Source organism: Psammomys obesus, unplaced genomic scaffold, assembly GCF_907164565.1.
Source record: "Psammomys obesus unplaced genomic scaffold, mPsaObe1.curated_primary_1811, whole genome shotgun sequence".
NCBI lineage: Eukaryota > Metazoa > Chordata > Mammalia > Rodentia > Muridae > Psammomys > Psammomys obesus.
The window spans coordinates 34,178-50,207 of NW_026590258.1; positions in this window are offsets into that span (position 1 = coordinate 34,178).

Genomic DNA, 16,030 nt, shown 5'->3' on the forward strand with positions numbered 1-16,030 from the left:
TCTGAGGACTCCTTGAACTGCTGATCTCTTAAAATTACAAATATTTGCATTCTTTAAGTACAGTGTAATAATAGTTCTTAGCTGAGTGTCTGTGGTCAGGTGTAAAACTGCAGCACCATGGTGACTGAATCAGAACGACTGGTGCTGGTTCATGGTAATTCAAGAACGATTAGCAAATTATAAGCCAGTTTTTGCCAAAAGACAAAATATTTCTGAAAGAAGAACTGAATTCCTCTTGTACACATACTGCTGAGGGGTCTCCAAGTGATGAGGGACAGTGCTGGGGTCTTTATTCTGTTCTAACCTTTGGAAAATACATGAAATGTAGGCAATCATTGTGACCCCGTGTCTCTTCATGATTGGCTTGGGAGCTAAATCTTCTGTCTTCTCTTTGCAGTCATTTCCTTCACTAGACACCTCACTAGTCATTTGTTACACTAGACACAGACCAAATTTTGTAACTGTAAGTCATTATAAAGCTACAGAGAAAAGACATGAACCCAATAAACTCAGTTCTGCATCTCTAGTTTATTTATTTGTGTTTTTTTTTTTTCTAGAAGTCTTGGGCTAGAACTACCAGTGAGTTATATGATACATTCTATATCCTAGCCATTTACCACATGAATAGTCTTGTGATCCTTATGCTGACAAACCTTATTCCCCTCAGGGTCCATCTCTGATCCTGGACATGTGGGTTATTTGCTGACTTATTCATTTTTCTCTGAAAATTGATAGTGTTCTTATCCCTTTATGTGTTTCTTATAATTGTGTTCATATTGCTCTCCCATCAATATCTGGTAAGGAAAAAAAATTAACCATTCCTTCGATTCTATTTTCACTTGTACTTTGAGGAGTCCATTCAGTGTGGAAGCATGATGAAAGTACTACTAGGATCTGGTTCCCTAACATCGGTCTTGGCCCTGATATATCTGGGCTTATGATTTTGGACAGAACTTTTCCTCTCTCAGTAAATTAATCTTCACATTCCACAATAGAATAACCAACAGGCTGGTCTCTGTGTTCACTAAGATATTGAGTGTTTGGGGTGGAGTAGTGGAGAGAAAGCACCAAGCTAGCTCCTGATCGCTTTACCACAAAAACAGAGAGAGCTGGGGTTGTAGACAGGAGCAGAGACAAGATGGTTCAATGTACTAGCCACACTTTATTCAAATTTCCACATTAGCATTTGAATGTCAGCGCTATTCAGCAGTAGAGTTGGGTTGTGAGGGAAGTGGATGCTTCATTTGACAACCCTCTATGAGCAGGGCTGCCTTGGCTGACCTGGATGGATAGGCAGCTGTGTCCTACCCAGTGGTCAGTGAACAACATTCCTGGTCCTGAGGTTTACAGTTAAAACTGGCCTTCAAAACAGAGAAATGGGTCCCAGTTATATGTCTAGGACACAAGAGCAACTGTGTTTCCTGCTGTGATCATCCAGACAAACGCTTTAAAAGTAGTCTTACTGCCTGGACTACTTGTTCAGAGGTGCCCCCTGATTTCACGGTGTCTGAGGTAGCTAGGTAACCACTAGTTCATGGCTAGAATTCTCTGCTCCATAACAAGTTCCTGGAAAGCATTCCTTACAAACTAAAACTCTTCCGTCGTTTAGCAGAATCTTTCTCCATGTTAAAAGTCATTGTAAAAATTGTCAACATATTATTTTTATTGATTATGTGGAAATTTTCTACAATATACACTACACTCCTTTTCCATTGTTCCCAGGTTCACATTCCTACTAATGTGTCACACTCAAATAAAAAAATTCATTTCAAATATGTGTTGTTCATATACTCATTGGAACATGGTCAAAGTCTCAGTGCCAAGACCATTAAAGATAAATGAGTTCATCCTTGCCCCACCCTGACACCAAACCCAAGCAGAAGCCATTACTCCTAAAGAGGCTCTATACTTCATCACCTTGATCACAATTATTTATTAATTACTATTTAATCACTTTCTGTCTCCTCTGCAACCACCTCCCTCTTCTAACCCTTTGCCCTTTTCCTAGTCTCCTGATAGGGGAGGACTTCTCCACTTCTTTCTGACCTTAGATTATCAGGTCTCATCAACGCTGGCTTCATCGTCTTCCTCTGTGTCCTGTGAAGGCTGTACCCCCAGGGGGAGATGATCAAAGAACCAGCCACTGAGATCATGTCAGAGACATTCTCTGTACCCCTCACTAGGGAACACACCTTGAAACTGAGCAGCCTATGGGCTTCCTTTGAACAGGGGGTCTAGGTCCTCTCCATGCATAGTCTTTGGTTGCAGTACTGGTCTCTGCAAGCCCCCCTGGGCCCAGGTATTTTGAGTCTGTTGTTATTCTTGTGGAGTTCCTGTCCCCTCCAGGTCTTTCTATCTCCCTTTCTTCCATAAGGATTCTGGCACTCTGCCTAAAGTTTGGCTATGCATCTGAGCATGTGCTTTGATAACCTGGTAGGTAAAGTCTTTCATAGGTCCTCTGTGGAAGGCTTCTGTTCTGTTCCATGTCTTCTCCTACTTCCAATGTCTAGCCTGTTTGCCCTTTTGAAAGAGGACTAAGCATTTTCTCTAGGGCCTTCCTTGTTGTTTAGCATCTTTGGTATATTTATCCTATATTATGTGGCTAATATCCACTAAAGTGGAACCTTCCTCCATTCCTGGTGGGAAGGTAACCTTGTACAACCACTAAGGAAATCAATCTGGTGCTTTTTCAGAGAATTAGGGTCAATGCTACATCAAGATCCAGCTATACCACTCCTAGGCAGATACCTAAAAGATGTCCCACCATTCAGTAAGAACATTTGCTCAACCAGTTTCATAGCAGTTTATTTGTGATAGCCAGAATCTGGAAACAACCCAGATGTCCCTCAATGGAGGAATGGATACAGAAAGTATGGTACCGTTACACAGTGGAATACTTCTCAGCAATTAAAAACAAGGAAATCATGAAATTTGCAGGCAAATGATGGAAACTAGAAAAGATCATCTTGAGTGAAGAAACTCAGAAAGACACATATGGTATATACTCAATTACAGTTTTTAAGAACTCTCTTCAGTGGCATCCTGCCTAAACTGTATCTTCCTTTTGGTGTAGAGGCTAAGAGAACATGCACTGCCACATGGTTTCTGGATGAGGCAAGCTCCATGGACACCACCATGGCCTCCAGCTACAATGCAGATCATGAAGGTTTAATTTTCTTTTTTTGGTTTGTTTTCTTTTGTTTTATTTTTAGGAGGCCCAAACCAGAAATTGGACCCTTATCTTTCTCTACCACTGCCAGCTGTGTGGCTCTAGTTTCACTTCTCTGCCCCATGCATGGGGCTCTGTTCAGCCATCTTTAATTTTTTTCCATTTTCATGAGACCAGTTTTTCAAAACATAATCTCCATAGACATGGCATTTTTAGTTGTTGTGAAGATAGTGTGTTCTCTACAGGCTTGTGCTCTGCTGCAGCGTATCTCCTCTGAGCCTTCATGGTCTCTCAGGCTTCTTGTAGCTCCTCCAAAATTTTTAGGATGCACGCAACTGCTGCCATCTTGAATCCAACTTCATTGTAAAACCTTATTTTAAAAAGCAATTACTTAATCCTGTCCAAGAATGTTACATAGTAATGGGAAGAGGGACTGCCTCTGACATAATCTGATTGGCCTGCTCTTTGATCACCTCCCCCTGAGGGCGGAGCAGCCTTACCAGGCCACAGAAGATGACAATGCAGCCACTTCTGATGTGATCTGATAGAATAAGATCAAAACGAAGGAGAGGAGGACCTCCCTTATCAGTGGACTTGTGAAGGGGCATGTATGAAGAAGGCGGAGGGGAGGGTGGGACAGGGAGGGAAGGAGGGAGGGGTTAATGGGGGATACAAAGTGAATAAAGTGTAATTAATAAAATAAAATTAAATTAAAAAATGTTTTTAAGTGCTACTCTGAAATGGTGATTGTGGCTACCATCCTGTGTCAGTGAATGAATGGCAGGATGAAAAGCCTGTATCTCCATGGCCATAGTTGTCATTACTTCAGCAAGGCATAGTTTAATGTATATTAACATTAATTCCCAGAGGAGCAAAGGTCTCCTTTCCTAAAGACTTGTTTATCTGGTGACAGGAGGAAACTTTGTGATTCCCAGGCAATCAGACCACTAGTGTTGTCCAGATAATAAAGGACCTTTCACTACTGGAACAACAAATGTGGTAAGTCTCATTGCACTTTAACATAAACGTAATTTACATGAAATCATTTTTGGCAAAATTAAAATCCTAGTGTCTTTCTCTGTGTTTAAACTAAAGAACCAGAGTGATAATATGTTACCTTTTTTTTACATTGCCAGTGAGATAGAGAAAAGAGGCTAATACTCTAAATAGGTAGTCTTAGAGTACATTGCATTTCTGCTCTCAAACACCCTGACTCCTCTGAAAACTTTCAGGATAGGATTGTGCAATGCTGTGGTCCAAGGTGCTGACAGTTCTTAAAGGTTTATTTCTTTCTGCTGCTTCTCATTCTTAGTTCCCGAAGTCCTTCAACAGCAAGAATGGAGTTTTCATTCCTCATTGTTACTCAGAGGTTCTTGAAGATTTGAGCATCACAGATACTAATTAAATTAAATTAATTATCTGGGATTCAATTACAGGGAGTACCCAATTCCAAAGCCTTTTGCTTCTAGCTGGTATTGAATTATGGAGTATATGGATATGGGTTCCTCCAAGCTCAGGTGCTCCCTACTTGTATTGGTAACAGCAGGAGAAGACTCTGGTGAGAGTTGGTTTTACCTGTGCGCACAATCACTCACAACAATGTGTTGTAGGTATTTAATATTTACTATTGATATATATGTTTTAGTTATGCAGTGGTTATTCCTAAAGCTTCTGCATACCCAAATCACAACACAGAAATTAGGATTATTTAATTAACCTAGAGCACAATGCTGGGCAAAGAGGACTCTGTTTTAAAACTTCTGCTCACCTCTGCCCCTACCCTCCTGCTTCCTTTTTCTCCCCTCTAGACCAGGGTGTCCCACCCTATTCTCCCCATTGTATAGCAATCAATGTCTGGTTGTTCTATTAAAACACAGAGAACAAATGGTGGCATGTTTACACAAATTGAGATTGGTGGTGTTTATTATAATGCAGTGTCTTGATTCAAACAAGTAGAGAAATCAGCATTTGAAGGAACAAAGGTAAATTGTATACAATCCAAAAAACATTATACCAACATTTCCCCCTTTAAGTCCAATAAAAGATTCCTTTTCTTTCAATACAATAATTATTATAAAACAGTTATGAAAATGGTGAGGTAAGATTTACATGTGCAATATGTAGTTCATGGGCATTTAGCAAATTAGGAGAAAGTATTTGATTATCATATTTTGACAAGTTTAGAGTTCTATACCTAAATTAACTTTTATCTTTATTGGTATTACCTACATAAAAACATTTTCTTAAATTCTAAAGAACTTAAACTTAATTGTGGAACAATAACTATTTGGTCTTCAACTCCACCAGAGACTCGAGAAGGAAAAAATTAGTTACTAGAGTAAATGTTAGCATGTGCTAACAAAGTGCATGTTAGCAGTTTCCAAAAAATAAAAAAATAAAAAATATTGACAAGGACAGTTTGCTGCCTGAACAGTAACCCATATAACGCTCTATAATGTTGGAGCATCATCTTCAGCCTCTGGCTCAGAATATTTGACAGCCATAAATATGAAGCACGAACAATTTAGGACTTGCTTACCCTGTCTTGGCACAGTTCGGCACTCAGCTTGCCCTGCATTTAACCTTGCCTATTTATGGCAGAATTCTATCTGTTGTGAAGGGAGGGTATTTTCTTTACCCAAGTGGCACGTTTGCCACATTTGAAGCCATCTCCATTTGGAGGTTCTTCAATGCTCATCATCTTCTTTGAGGTAGGTGGGGTGTGCTTCCAGGAGATGACCTGTCTCATTTTCAAAGAATCTTTAAAATAATAAAGACATAAATGCCATATTCTGTAAGTCTCTGAAGTTTTTGAAGATTTACTTATCTTTGTGTAATCAATCTGTCTACAAAATTATATCTATCTTTTAAACCTAAAATGTATACTCCTGTGATAAATTAGACTAATGTCTGACATGACTATGAGTTGATTAACTAGGAATTAACTTGCATTACCTAATACCCTCAACAGTTTGTAGCAGCAGCTTAAAAGTATTGGAAGAAACCTCAAATTTGTATCAATATGCTAACATTAACCAATGTATTAAAAATACTTATTTTTGCATCAATATACAAGATCCCAAAGTAGAGTTAAAAACAACCTTATTTGAGAATAATAAATAAAGCCTTGAGCATATTCAATAATCTACCTTTTGTCTTATTATTCCTATCAGATATCCCTGTATTCCCCTTTCTTTCTTTTTAACTGCCTTTCTCCTGTTCTAAGAAAGAAAAAAAAAAGGTAGAGAATTCCCTGAGTCTAACCTTGTTTTTTTTCTCTGAATAAGAGCAATAATAATTTATAACCATCTCCCAATGACAATAAACATTCATAGCCATTAAAAACAACCAAAAAACTCACTCAACACCCCTTAAAGGAAATTGGATGTCGTTCTCATCAATTTCTTCTAGCTGACATTTTGGACATGCAGAAATCCTGTTAGGGGGCCCAAAGGAAAGTGGGAAAAATCGTTAATTAAGCAAGAATTAACATTTGTGGTTCAGTCTTTCAATGTTGAGAAATTTCAGGCTTAATAGAAGTCCTCTTTGGAACATTCTAAAATGCTCGACCAATTCTGATTAGTAGTTTTTTTCAAAGCTCTCTTGGGAGCACACTTTGATGAGAAACAGCAATTGAAGCACTTGAGGCAGGAACAAGCAGAATACAGGGACATGCAAGATGCTGGAACAGATATATCAATGTCTCAGCATGCTGGAAGGATGAATTTTGTCAGGTTTGATCCAGTGTCTCTGGTGTCCAGTCCTTTTGTTCAGCAAACATATAACTTCTTACAAGCATTATACAGTTCTAAAATTATAAATGCTAGATGTTCAGGATGAAACTACACTGTAAACCAATTTTATTTATTCAATTAAAAGACTGGCATAATAAATTTTGAGGATATTGTAGCCAAGGATTTATTGGCCATGCATTGTTGAAGATATGACTGGAGACATTTTTTATGTCTCAGTCAGTTTCATAGTTGTTCCCATGAAAAGGAATCAGAGATATAAGTTACCGTTATTATTGAACATAAACTCATTATCAGATTGATATCAAAACACGGTTGTATAGATCAAAATATCCTTTTTGGGCTCTTGGGAGTTTGTTGTGTTAGGCCAAGCTGTTACCTATCTCCTGAGAGAAGGCCTCCCATTAGAGAGACAAGCTGGTTGCGTTGAGCAATAGAAAAGGCATGATTTAAGTAAACTTTATATAAACTCCTTTTTAATTTGAGTTTAAGCATACCCTAGGCATCTTGTACCAGGGTTTTTACATTTGTTTTGGCTATCTTTGGCTTGATCCCTTTTTGATATGGGATGGATAGGATAGATAGTTCTGCCTTTTAAAGATATGAATTATAAGTTTTCAGGTTTAGGACTTAACTAGGCTGACATGTAGTTTGCCACCTGTAAGCCTCCTGTCTCTTTCTTGCATCAGGCATGACCAACATTTGTCCCCTGTGAAAATGTCTCACTCTCGAAAAGATAAGCCAGCCTCCAGAGCAGTATGACACCTTAATTTAATCAACATTTGTAAGTTTTTTGACATGGGAGGCATGCAGTTTACATGTTTGTCTCCCAGCCTAATTTTGAGTCCTTACATTGGCCAATAGAACATATTTCTTAAGCCAAAATGCCCTTTTGTACCATTTTTGTGGAAGTACCAGTTTTTGAAATTGGCTGGCCTCTTTAGAGCAATGTGACATCATCTCTCTTTACAAAAACTTAAATTCGATCTGAATCCAATCTTTAGAACAGTAAGGACATAACATCTATTATTAAGAAAAAAGAATTTACATGATAACCTTAAGGAAAATTTTGTCATTTTTGAATCCTAAGACTATCTCTGCAAGTGGCTAAACAGCAGGAGTTGCCACCCTGGCTTTTATTATGTAAATTAGGCTGCTCCAGAACTCAGAGATCTGCCTGTTTCTTTTTAATTTGTGTGGGGAATAAAGGTATGTGCTTTCATCAACTTGTTCAAAAATTTTTTTTCCAAATCCATGTCATTATAACCCAAAATCTTTAAGTGAAAAATCAAGCAAAGAGACAAGAAACTTTTAAGTTTTAGGTCAGTTGTTCAAATTTAGGTTGTAACAAGCAAAGCCCAGTAGGTTACTTCTTGGAATTTAGTTGTTGTTATAGTGACTAGGCTGATCCTCACCAGAAAGAGCTGACAAGTATCTTCCAGACAGAGACCTTTGGATTTTAGCCATTATTAATCTAATTTTTATTAGGAAGAGTGCCCTTTCTATTGTCTCTAACTTAGCATTCCATTCATTGGCTTTTTCCCCATTTTCTCCTTGAACTTTTTTGGAGAAGGCATGGAGAAAAGCCATCATCATTAAACATATTGCAACCACATCCATAACTATGACAACCAAAATAAAGCCAAAAGTTAAAAAAACATACTCTGCCATTATATTTTTTAATTTTATGTGCAGTTTTAGACCAAGCTCTGTCTAGAGGTCTGTCTGCCTCTAGATCTTTTCTTTACAGCCAGGGCTGCTGAGCTGAGCCAGCCACAGTATAAGGAAGCCATGCTTGTGTACCACTCCTGTTAGACAGTAGCAGCAGCCGTTTTGTTATGTTAAGTCTCAGGTCTGCCCACAGTAGGCTGTCTTTCGCTCCAAGGCCTGTTTAAGAGTCTCTCTTAAAGACACAGTAATTGACCTGGGAGTTTTTAGGTTTTAAGTGTGGGTTGTATCCTGGGAGCTCATTCCCCGACATTTGTTGTAGGTATTTATTTAATATTGATATATATTTTTAGTTAAGCAGTGGTTTTCCTAAACCTGCTGTATACCCAAATCACAACACAGAGACTAACATTTATTTAACCAAACTGGAACACAATGCTGGGCAATGATTACTCTATCCTAAACTTCCAAACCGGCATAATTTACTACCACTCAGATTTTACCCGTTATATTTCCCTTTAGTCATATTTTAGGTCAAGTTCATCTTTCCATGTGGTTCCAAGTTCTCTTCTACTAACCTCTGCCCCTACCCTCCTGCTTCCCTTCTCTGCCCTCTGGACCAGGATGTCCCACCCTATTCTCCCCATTTCACAGCATTCAATGGCTCGTTGTTTTATTGACAATACAGAAAACAAATGGTGGCATGTTTATACAAACTTGAGGCAGGTGGTACTTAGAAGCATCACAATTCATTGTCCTGATTGATTGAAACCAGATAGTGGGGTAGAGAAATCAGCATTTGAATGAACAAGTGTAAATTGTATACATTCCAAAAGAACATTATAACAGCAGCTATATAGTCATTATAGTTTTTTTTTTCAGTTTACATCCCTACAGTAACCCCCTCCCTCCATCTCTGCCAAACCTACCCTCCCTCCTCCTTCTCCACCCATGATCCTCCCCCACTCCACTGATGGGGAGGACTTCCTTGCCTTCCATCTGATCCAAGTCTATCAGGTCTCATCAAGAATGGCTTCATTGTCTTCCTCTGTGGCATGGTAAGGCTGCTCCCCCATCAGAGAGAAGTGATCAAAGAGCCAGCCAATGAATTTATGTCAGAGACATTTACTTTTCCCATGACTAGGAAACCCACTTGGACACCGAGCTGCCATGGGTTACACCTGGGCAGTGCAGGGGTTCTAGGTTATCAACATGAATGTTCCTTGGTTGGAGTATGAGTCTCAGAAAAGATCCATGTGCCCAGATTTTATTTTTCCTCTCCTTATGGAGTTCCTACCCCCTCCAGGACTTTCTATCTCCCCTTCATCCATAAGATTCCTGGAACACTGCCTAAAGTTTGGCCATGAGTCTCAGCCTCTGCTTTGATACCCTGTAGGGTAGAGTCATTCAGATCCCTCTGTGGTAGGCTCCTATTCCTTATTTTCAATTTCTTTCAATGTCTATCTTATTTGTCTTTCTGAATGAAGACTTAGCATCTTACCTGGGGTCCTCCTTCTTGATTAGCTTCTTTAGGTGTACAGATTTTAATATGAGTATTACATATTATATGTCTAACATCCACTTCTAAGTGTATATATACCATGTGTATCTTTCTCTTTATGGGATGGATACAGTAATTGTGGTACATTTACACAATGTAATACTACTCAGCAATGAAAAACAAGGGAATGATGAAATTTGCAGGCAAATGGTAGGAACTAGGAAAAATCATCCTGAGTAGGAGTTCTTGATCCTGTGCCCACATGGTGAGGTCTTTGAAAATAACAGTTGGCAGGAAAGCAGGGCATATCTGAATTAGTGAGTATATTTATCAGCAAATGCCGTCCTAGGCACAGGATTATCTCTGATGTGTATCCAAACCCAGATGCCTCTTCTCTTTATCCTGAAGCCTCTTGAGTTGTATAGGAAAGAGGGTAGCCTTCCCTGTAACTACAGTCAACAAGGCCTTTAGAGCACCTGGAGTCAGTGGGGTTCAGCAAGGTAAAGATTTTTCGCAAGCTCTTCATCGTATTTACACAGGCAGATTACATACAAGATTGTGGAGCTATCACAAGGGAAAGACTCAGTGACAGGAATGAAGTGAATGATTTTAAAATCTCACTAGTCATGTCTAACCCTGAAACAGAACCTAAGGAGATGCACAGGACTTTGAGGAGCTCAGGCAATAGGGTGGGGTTTTCTGGCCATGACTTTCCTAATCTTCAGTAGACTGGTGGGTGCTGAGGAGAGACATCACCTTCATGTTCCACAGAGGAGGAGAAAGATCAGGTTTAGAGATGAGTTCAGCAGGACAGTTTACATTTCTCTGCTTGTACAAATCCTAGAAAAAAGGTTCTTCTGTTTGTTTTCCACTGTTGGTATTCTGTAACATGAAGAATGTATTCTCTTGAGTTCATGTTGTATCTCCCTCTTATTTTCTTACCCTTCCAAAGACAAATCACTCTTGCAAGGGACTCTTGTGTCCTCTGAGATATAGGCTTTTCATACAGAGATGAAAAGCACATATGCACATAAAATGATTCTGATCATACCCTCCTCTCAAGCAGAGTTTCTGACAGGGTCATGAATTGTTTTTGATTTTTGGACTGATGTGAGGGTTGAAGCAGGTCAGCAGCATCCCTGGGTGCAGCACCCCACCAGGTAACCCCAGCACACGTACTCCTAACTCTCAGCACCCTCAGTGTCTCCCTTCATTGCCTAATGGTCTCTCGGGTGAGGTTGTGCCCTGCTGGGAAACAATACACAAAGGTGCTCTGTGAGCAGCAATCCTTATTTCCATTGGAAATGGAAGAAAGAGACCACTGTCTGTATTTCCTGTTTTGAAGTTCAGCCTTTTGCCTTGTTTTCTCAAGGATATGTGGGTCTATTAATTCTATGTGCTGCCTCCTGAGTGCTGGGATGACAACCATGTACCTTAAGAGCTTAGCTATGATTCTTGACAGCTATGTTTTCTGAATGTGCCAGTTTAACATTACAGTAAAGACACATCTCTTTCCAAACACTGGGATGGAAACTGATGCTGGATTTCAGGGTGTGTCTCTGTAAACTCCAGAAACTTCAAATCCTGCATGCAAGTCCAAATTTCCTCTGGTCCTCATTTAAACATGTAAACATTTTCTGTACATCTTATTCACTCTCCCTTATTCCTTTAGATTATATTTAGAAAAAATCAACATTCACCCAAAACATCGAAAAAGGAATGTCCATGGAAGAAGATAGAACTTCATCAAGGTGGGTCTTTGTTGCCTAAGATGATGAACAAATATCTCCAGAGCAGCCTGGAGCTACTCAGAAAATCCAGAGACCCTGACACTTGGTGAAAAGGGGTCAGATGCTGCCTCAGCAGAGCAGTAAAGAGGAGAGGGATGGCTGGGAATAGGGTTCAAGCTGTGCACGAGTTACTGCTGCCTTTCCCAACTTGTTTTACTCTCTTTTTTTTCTCACATTTAAACTGTTCTAATTCTCAAACTTTATTTTGTATTTCAGATCCTAAACATCATTTTTGACAGGGTTGAGGCTCTGAAGAGGAACCTAATAAACAAATATAACAGGGAATATGAAAAACACCTAATGGAGATGGTCAGTATGAGGAGCACAGACACAGTGGGATTGGCTGCCAGCTTTTCAGCCTGTTCTTGGACTGTCTTGTAATATTCCTTTGGAGTCTGGGAGTCAATGAATAGGCTCCACAATCACTTGCATATGAATGCTCTTGCATCTGTACAAGCCAACTCACTCACACACAAAGTTGGGTGGAGTGTAGAGAAGACTGAGACTTAGCTGTTATTAGAGACAGCTATATAGGAACTGAGTAAGGGGTTGGTGGATGTTTTGAACCACATCGGAGTTATTGATCCTATTCTAACATGAGAGACATAAACAGAACTAGGTTTTCTTCATCTCTGTGATGACAAGAGTTTTCTCCTGAGATTTCAAATATTTACCTAAATCCTTTTTCCTGTTGAAGAGAAAAGAAGAGGAAGCAGCACAGCAGGCAGCTTTCTGGGAGGACAAAAGAGACATCTTAAAACAATCACGACTTTCTAGTTGGTCCTCTATTCCATTAGATACATTGTATGGACCAGAAGAAAATTAAAGTGGAGAAGTGGGACCAAGTGCAACATTAACAGAAAAGTAAGCTCAACGTTCTTCAGCACCAACTAAAACCTCCAGCCCACCACAGCAGTGTTCAACATAGGAGAACGCTAATGTAATCACCACAAGCACATCAACATCTGCCAAGCAGACTGGGGAAAATGGCACTGATAAAAGCACAGGAAAGTAACCACAGGTTTCTGAGTTTGAAAACCCTTGTGTAGAATCAGTTCCCCATTTAAACCCAGGAATGAGCTAATTACAAGATGAAGATATAGTATAGAAATGCAGGTTTATTGACAGCAGCTCTTGGATGCAGTACTGGAGAAGGAGAAGATAGAAAGACAAAAGCATGAAGAAAGAGTGAGGAGAAGAAGAAAGGAAAAACACAGAGAATAGACTGAAAGGAGAGAGAGATAAGGGAACCTAAATGTCTGGCTTATATAATGTCGGGAAGCCCCTGTCCCTAGGTGGGAGAGTACAGGGTTGGGAGTCAGAGCTTCTCCTATCCATGGCAAGCAGCAGGCAGGGACCAAGGGATGATGGGAAAGCCTGGAGGCCAGATGCACTTTGATATGGTTTGATACCTAACTGTCCCCATTGCATCTGGCTCAGCCACAGAGGTGTGAGACTGGAGCTCACCAGTAAAGTATACACGTACTGGTGGACAGGTGTCTGAAGCCTGGAGCCCTGAGCACCATCACAGAGAATGTTGCATTTCCTTGTCCATGGCCTCAGTCTTTGGCTTTTGTGGTTCATTTACACTCATCTCACAGTCACATCTAAAAATATTGCTTCACCCACTCAAGGTGGCTATAAAGTCCATGGTCCCAGCTCCCAGTCAGCTGTAGCCAGAGCCTCGAGAAAACAAACCTGTCTCACTTTGTGATTCCATCATGGGGAAGGACTCATGGAGAGAATTCCAATGACATTTCATTTCTCTCCCAGCTTCTCAAGATGAGTTCTGCTCATGAACAGCAGACCTTGTTGCCTAAGAGTTTTCATTCTTTTTCATTGCTATTCAGAAAGTCAGAAGTCTACGTACTGTGATCCTTTCTCACGATTTATATGAGAAGTTTCTGAAGTCTGCGAGGAAGAACACTAAGAAGAAAATTGAGACCTGTGGTGTTTAGTGCAGACCCATGGTAAAAATATGAAAGGTCCTGATCTGGAGTTGTTTTATTCCCCTTGTCTTCCAATGATTCTCAAAGAACATATCCAGGGTCTGTGTCCATAGACATCACCAGACAGAAGGACCTGTGGGTGACAAGGACTGGAAAACCCTGAATGTGATGACTTTGTATTTGGTTGCTTTTCAGAATCCCCTGATGCTTCAATGCTATAGTTAGAATTTTTCATTGTAGTGGTAGCTAATATTGCTAATTCCTGTTAATGCCAAACTGAGGCTGGAGGCCTCCTCCAAGTTCAAACCAGCTTCACAGGGGGAATGAGACATTGTCTTGAAGGCAAAGAAAGCAGGCCAGCAGGCAGACAGGCAGATAGGCAGGGATGAGCCATGTAGACATGCATTTTGACTAATTGTAAAAAGAAAAAGGAGGACTCAATTACTTTGGGGTCCTGCTCTGAGCACCTACTCTGGTAAGTCTAAGAATGTAAATTATAAACACCTCAGCTTCCTGAGAAGACCTGCTGACTGTTGCAGGAAAGAGTCTAGACTAGGATGTCCCAACTGGAATGGAACATCTTAGTGTCATCTCTGCATCTGTTGCTTGATATAGAACCTACAAGAGCTCCCAAGGTGAAACACTGAGGGGAGGGAGACCAGTAAGGGTCATTTATTTGGGTAAGGGATTCACTTACTTGTGTTATGAGAGAGTGGGAATGAGTCTTATAGGGAATAGTAATAAGTTATTTCTTTTGGCAGGTAGGAGCGGAGTATCATATGACACGCATAGTCATACCACTCCAGGAAGGAGGCCTTGATATTGCTATGCTACCAATGAGGAGGAACATTTTTATTCAAGAAGAACTGGGTTTCTCACCTCAGGGTGGATTCATGTAAGCAAATAACCTCCCTGATGGCAGGGTTCTCTTTTCTCTCTTACAAACATCCTGCCAAAATCTTTTTCTTCACAGAATCAATCCAGTCCGTATCACTCTTTTATTTAAACATGCCAGTCCTTAGCATTTCAGAGTGAGTCATACGACCACTTCTTATTGTTTTTACAGATTTTTAAATTTTACATTTTAATCAAAGCAATTCTTCAAAGTTTCCATTCTTTGAAAGTTGGGGTAGAGAATTGCACTGTGCTTTGGATGTAAGGGAACATGGCATAGGAGTCACATCCCCAAAATTTATATAAATTACACTATTTTAAATAATACAAGAGAGTTATTTGTAATGATTTTATTTTGTATTTATGAAGAAGCACTTTCTTTTTGCACACCCAAAGAGATCCTATCTGCGAGATTTTCAAGTGTTTGCACATGCTGAACATGCTTCGGTTGATTTTCAAGTATACTCAGCAATTTGCCTAGAGATTTCTTCTTAATGATTCTCTCACTATCAAGTACTAAAGCTCACAGAACAAGAAACTTTTCTTGGAATATTGACAGGCATAGGCCACAATCACATGGTTTATTTCTAGGTTTCAAGATATCATATATATTTATACTCAGAACTTGAGAAGCTGAGATTACTGAAGCAGTTTCCTGTGACTTCATGACTTTCGGTTCAATATAAATTCTTACTCTTTTGCTGAACTCAATAACATAATATGTAATAATCAAAATTTGTCCCTTTGTGTCTGGTAGTACAAATGGGTGATCACACAACCCAGTATCAATTCAGATGAAACATTTCAGGCTACATATTTCAGGAAGTAAATCTGGGTCCCTGCGAGTTTCAGAGAGGAGGGGCCATACTTGAAGTGACTTATGATGACTTGTAAAGATGGGCCAGAAGGGGTTCATGGGAGAGGGGTCAACATTGGATACCTACACTGTGCTCCTGCATCAGTGAGCAGTTCTGTTGTTTGGGATTGGTGTTTGGTGTCAGAAAAGGATGACATATATTTGTTGATAGGACCTATCAAAGCCATGGTCTCCATTGTCTGGTGTGGGCAGACAAAACTCAACTTCAAAAATATCTACACAGCAACCCATCCCTACGGCACATACTACAAGGAAAACTCCAATCCAATGAAAACAACTGCACCCAAGAAAACACAGGATATAAATATCTTCACCACCAAAAATATTAGAAGAAAACAAGCATTGAAACACAGTAACACCAGCAACTCCACAATAAAAAGAAATAACATTCATTGGTCACTATTATCTAAAAAAATCAACAGAATAAACT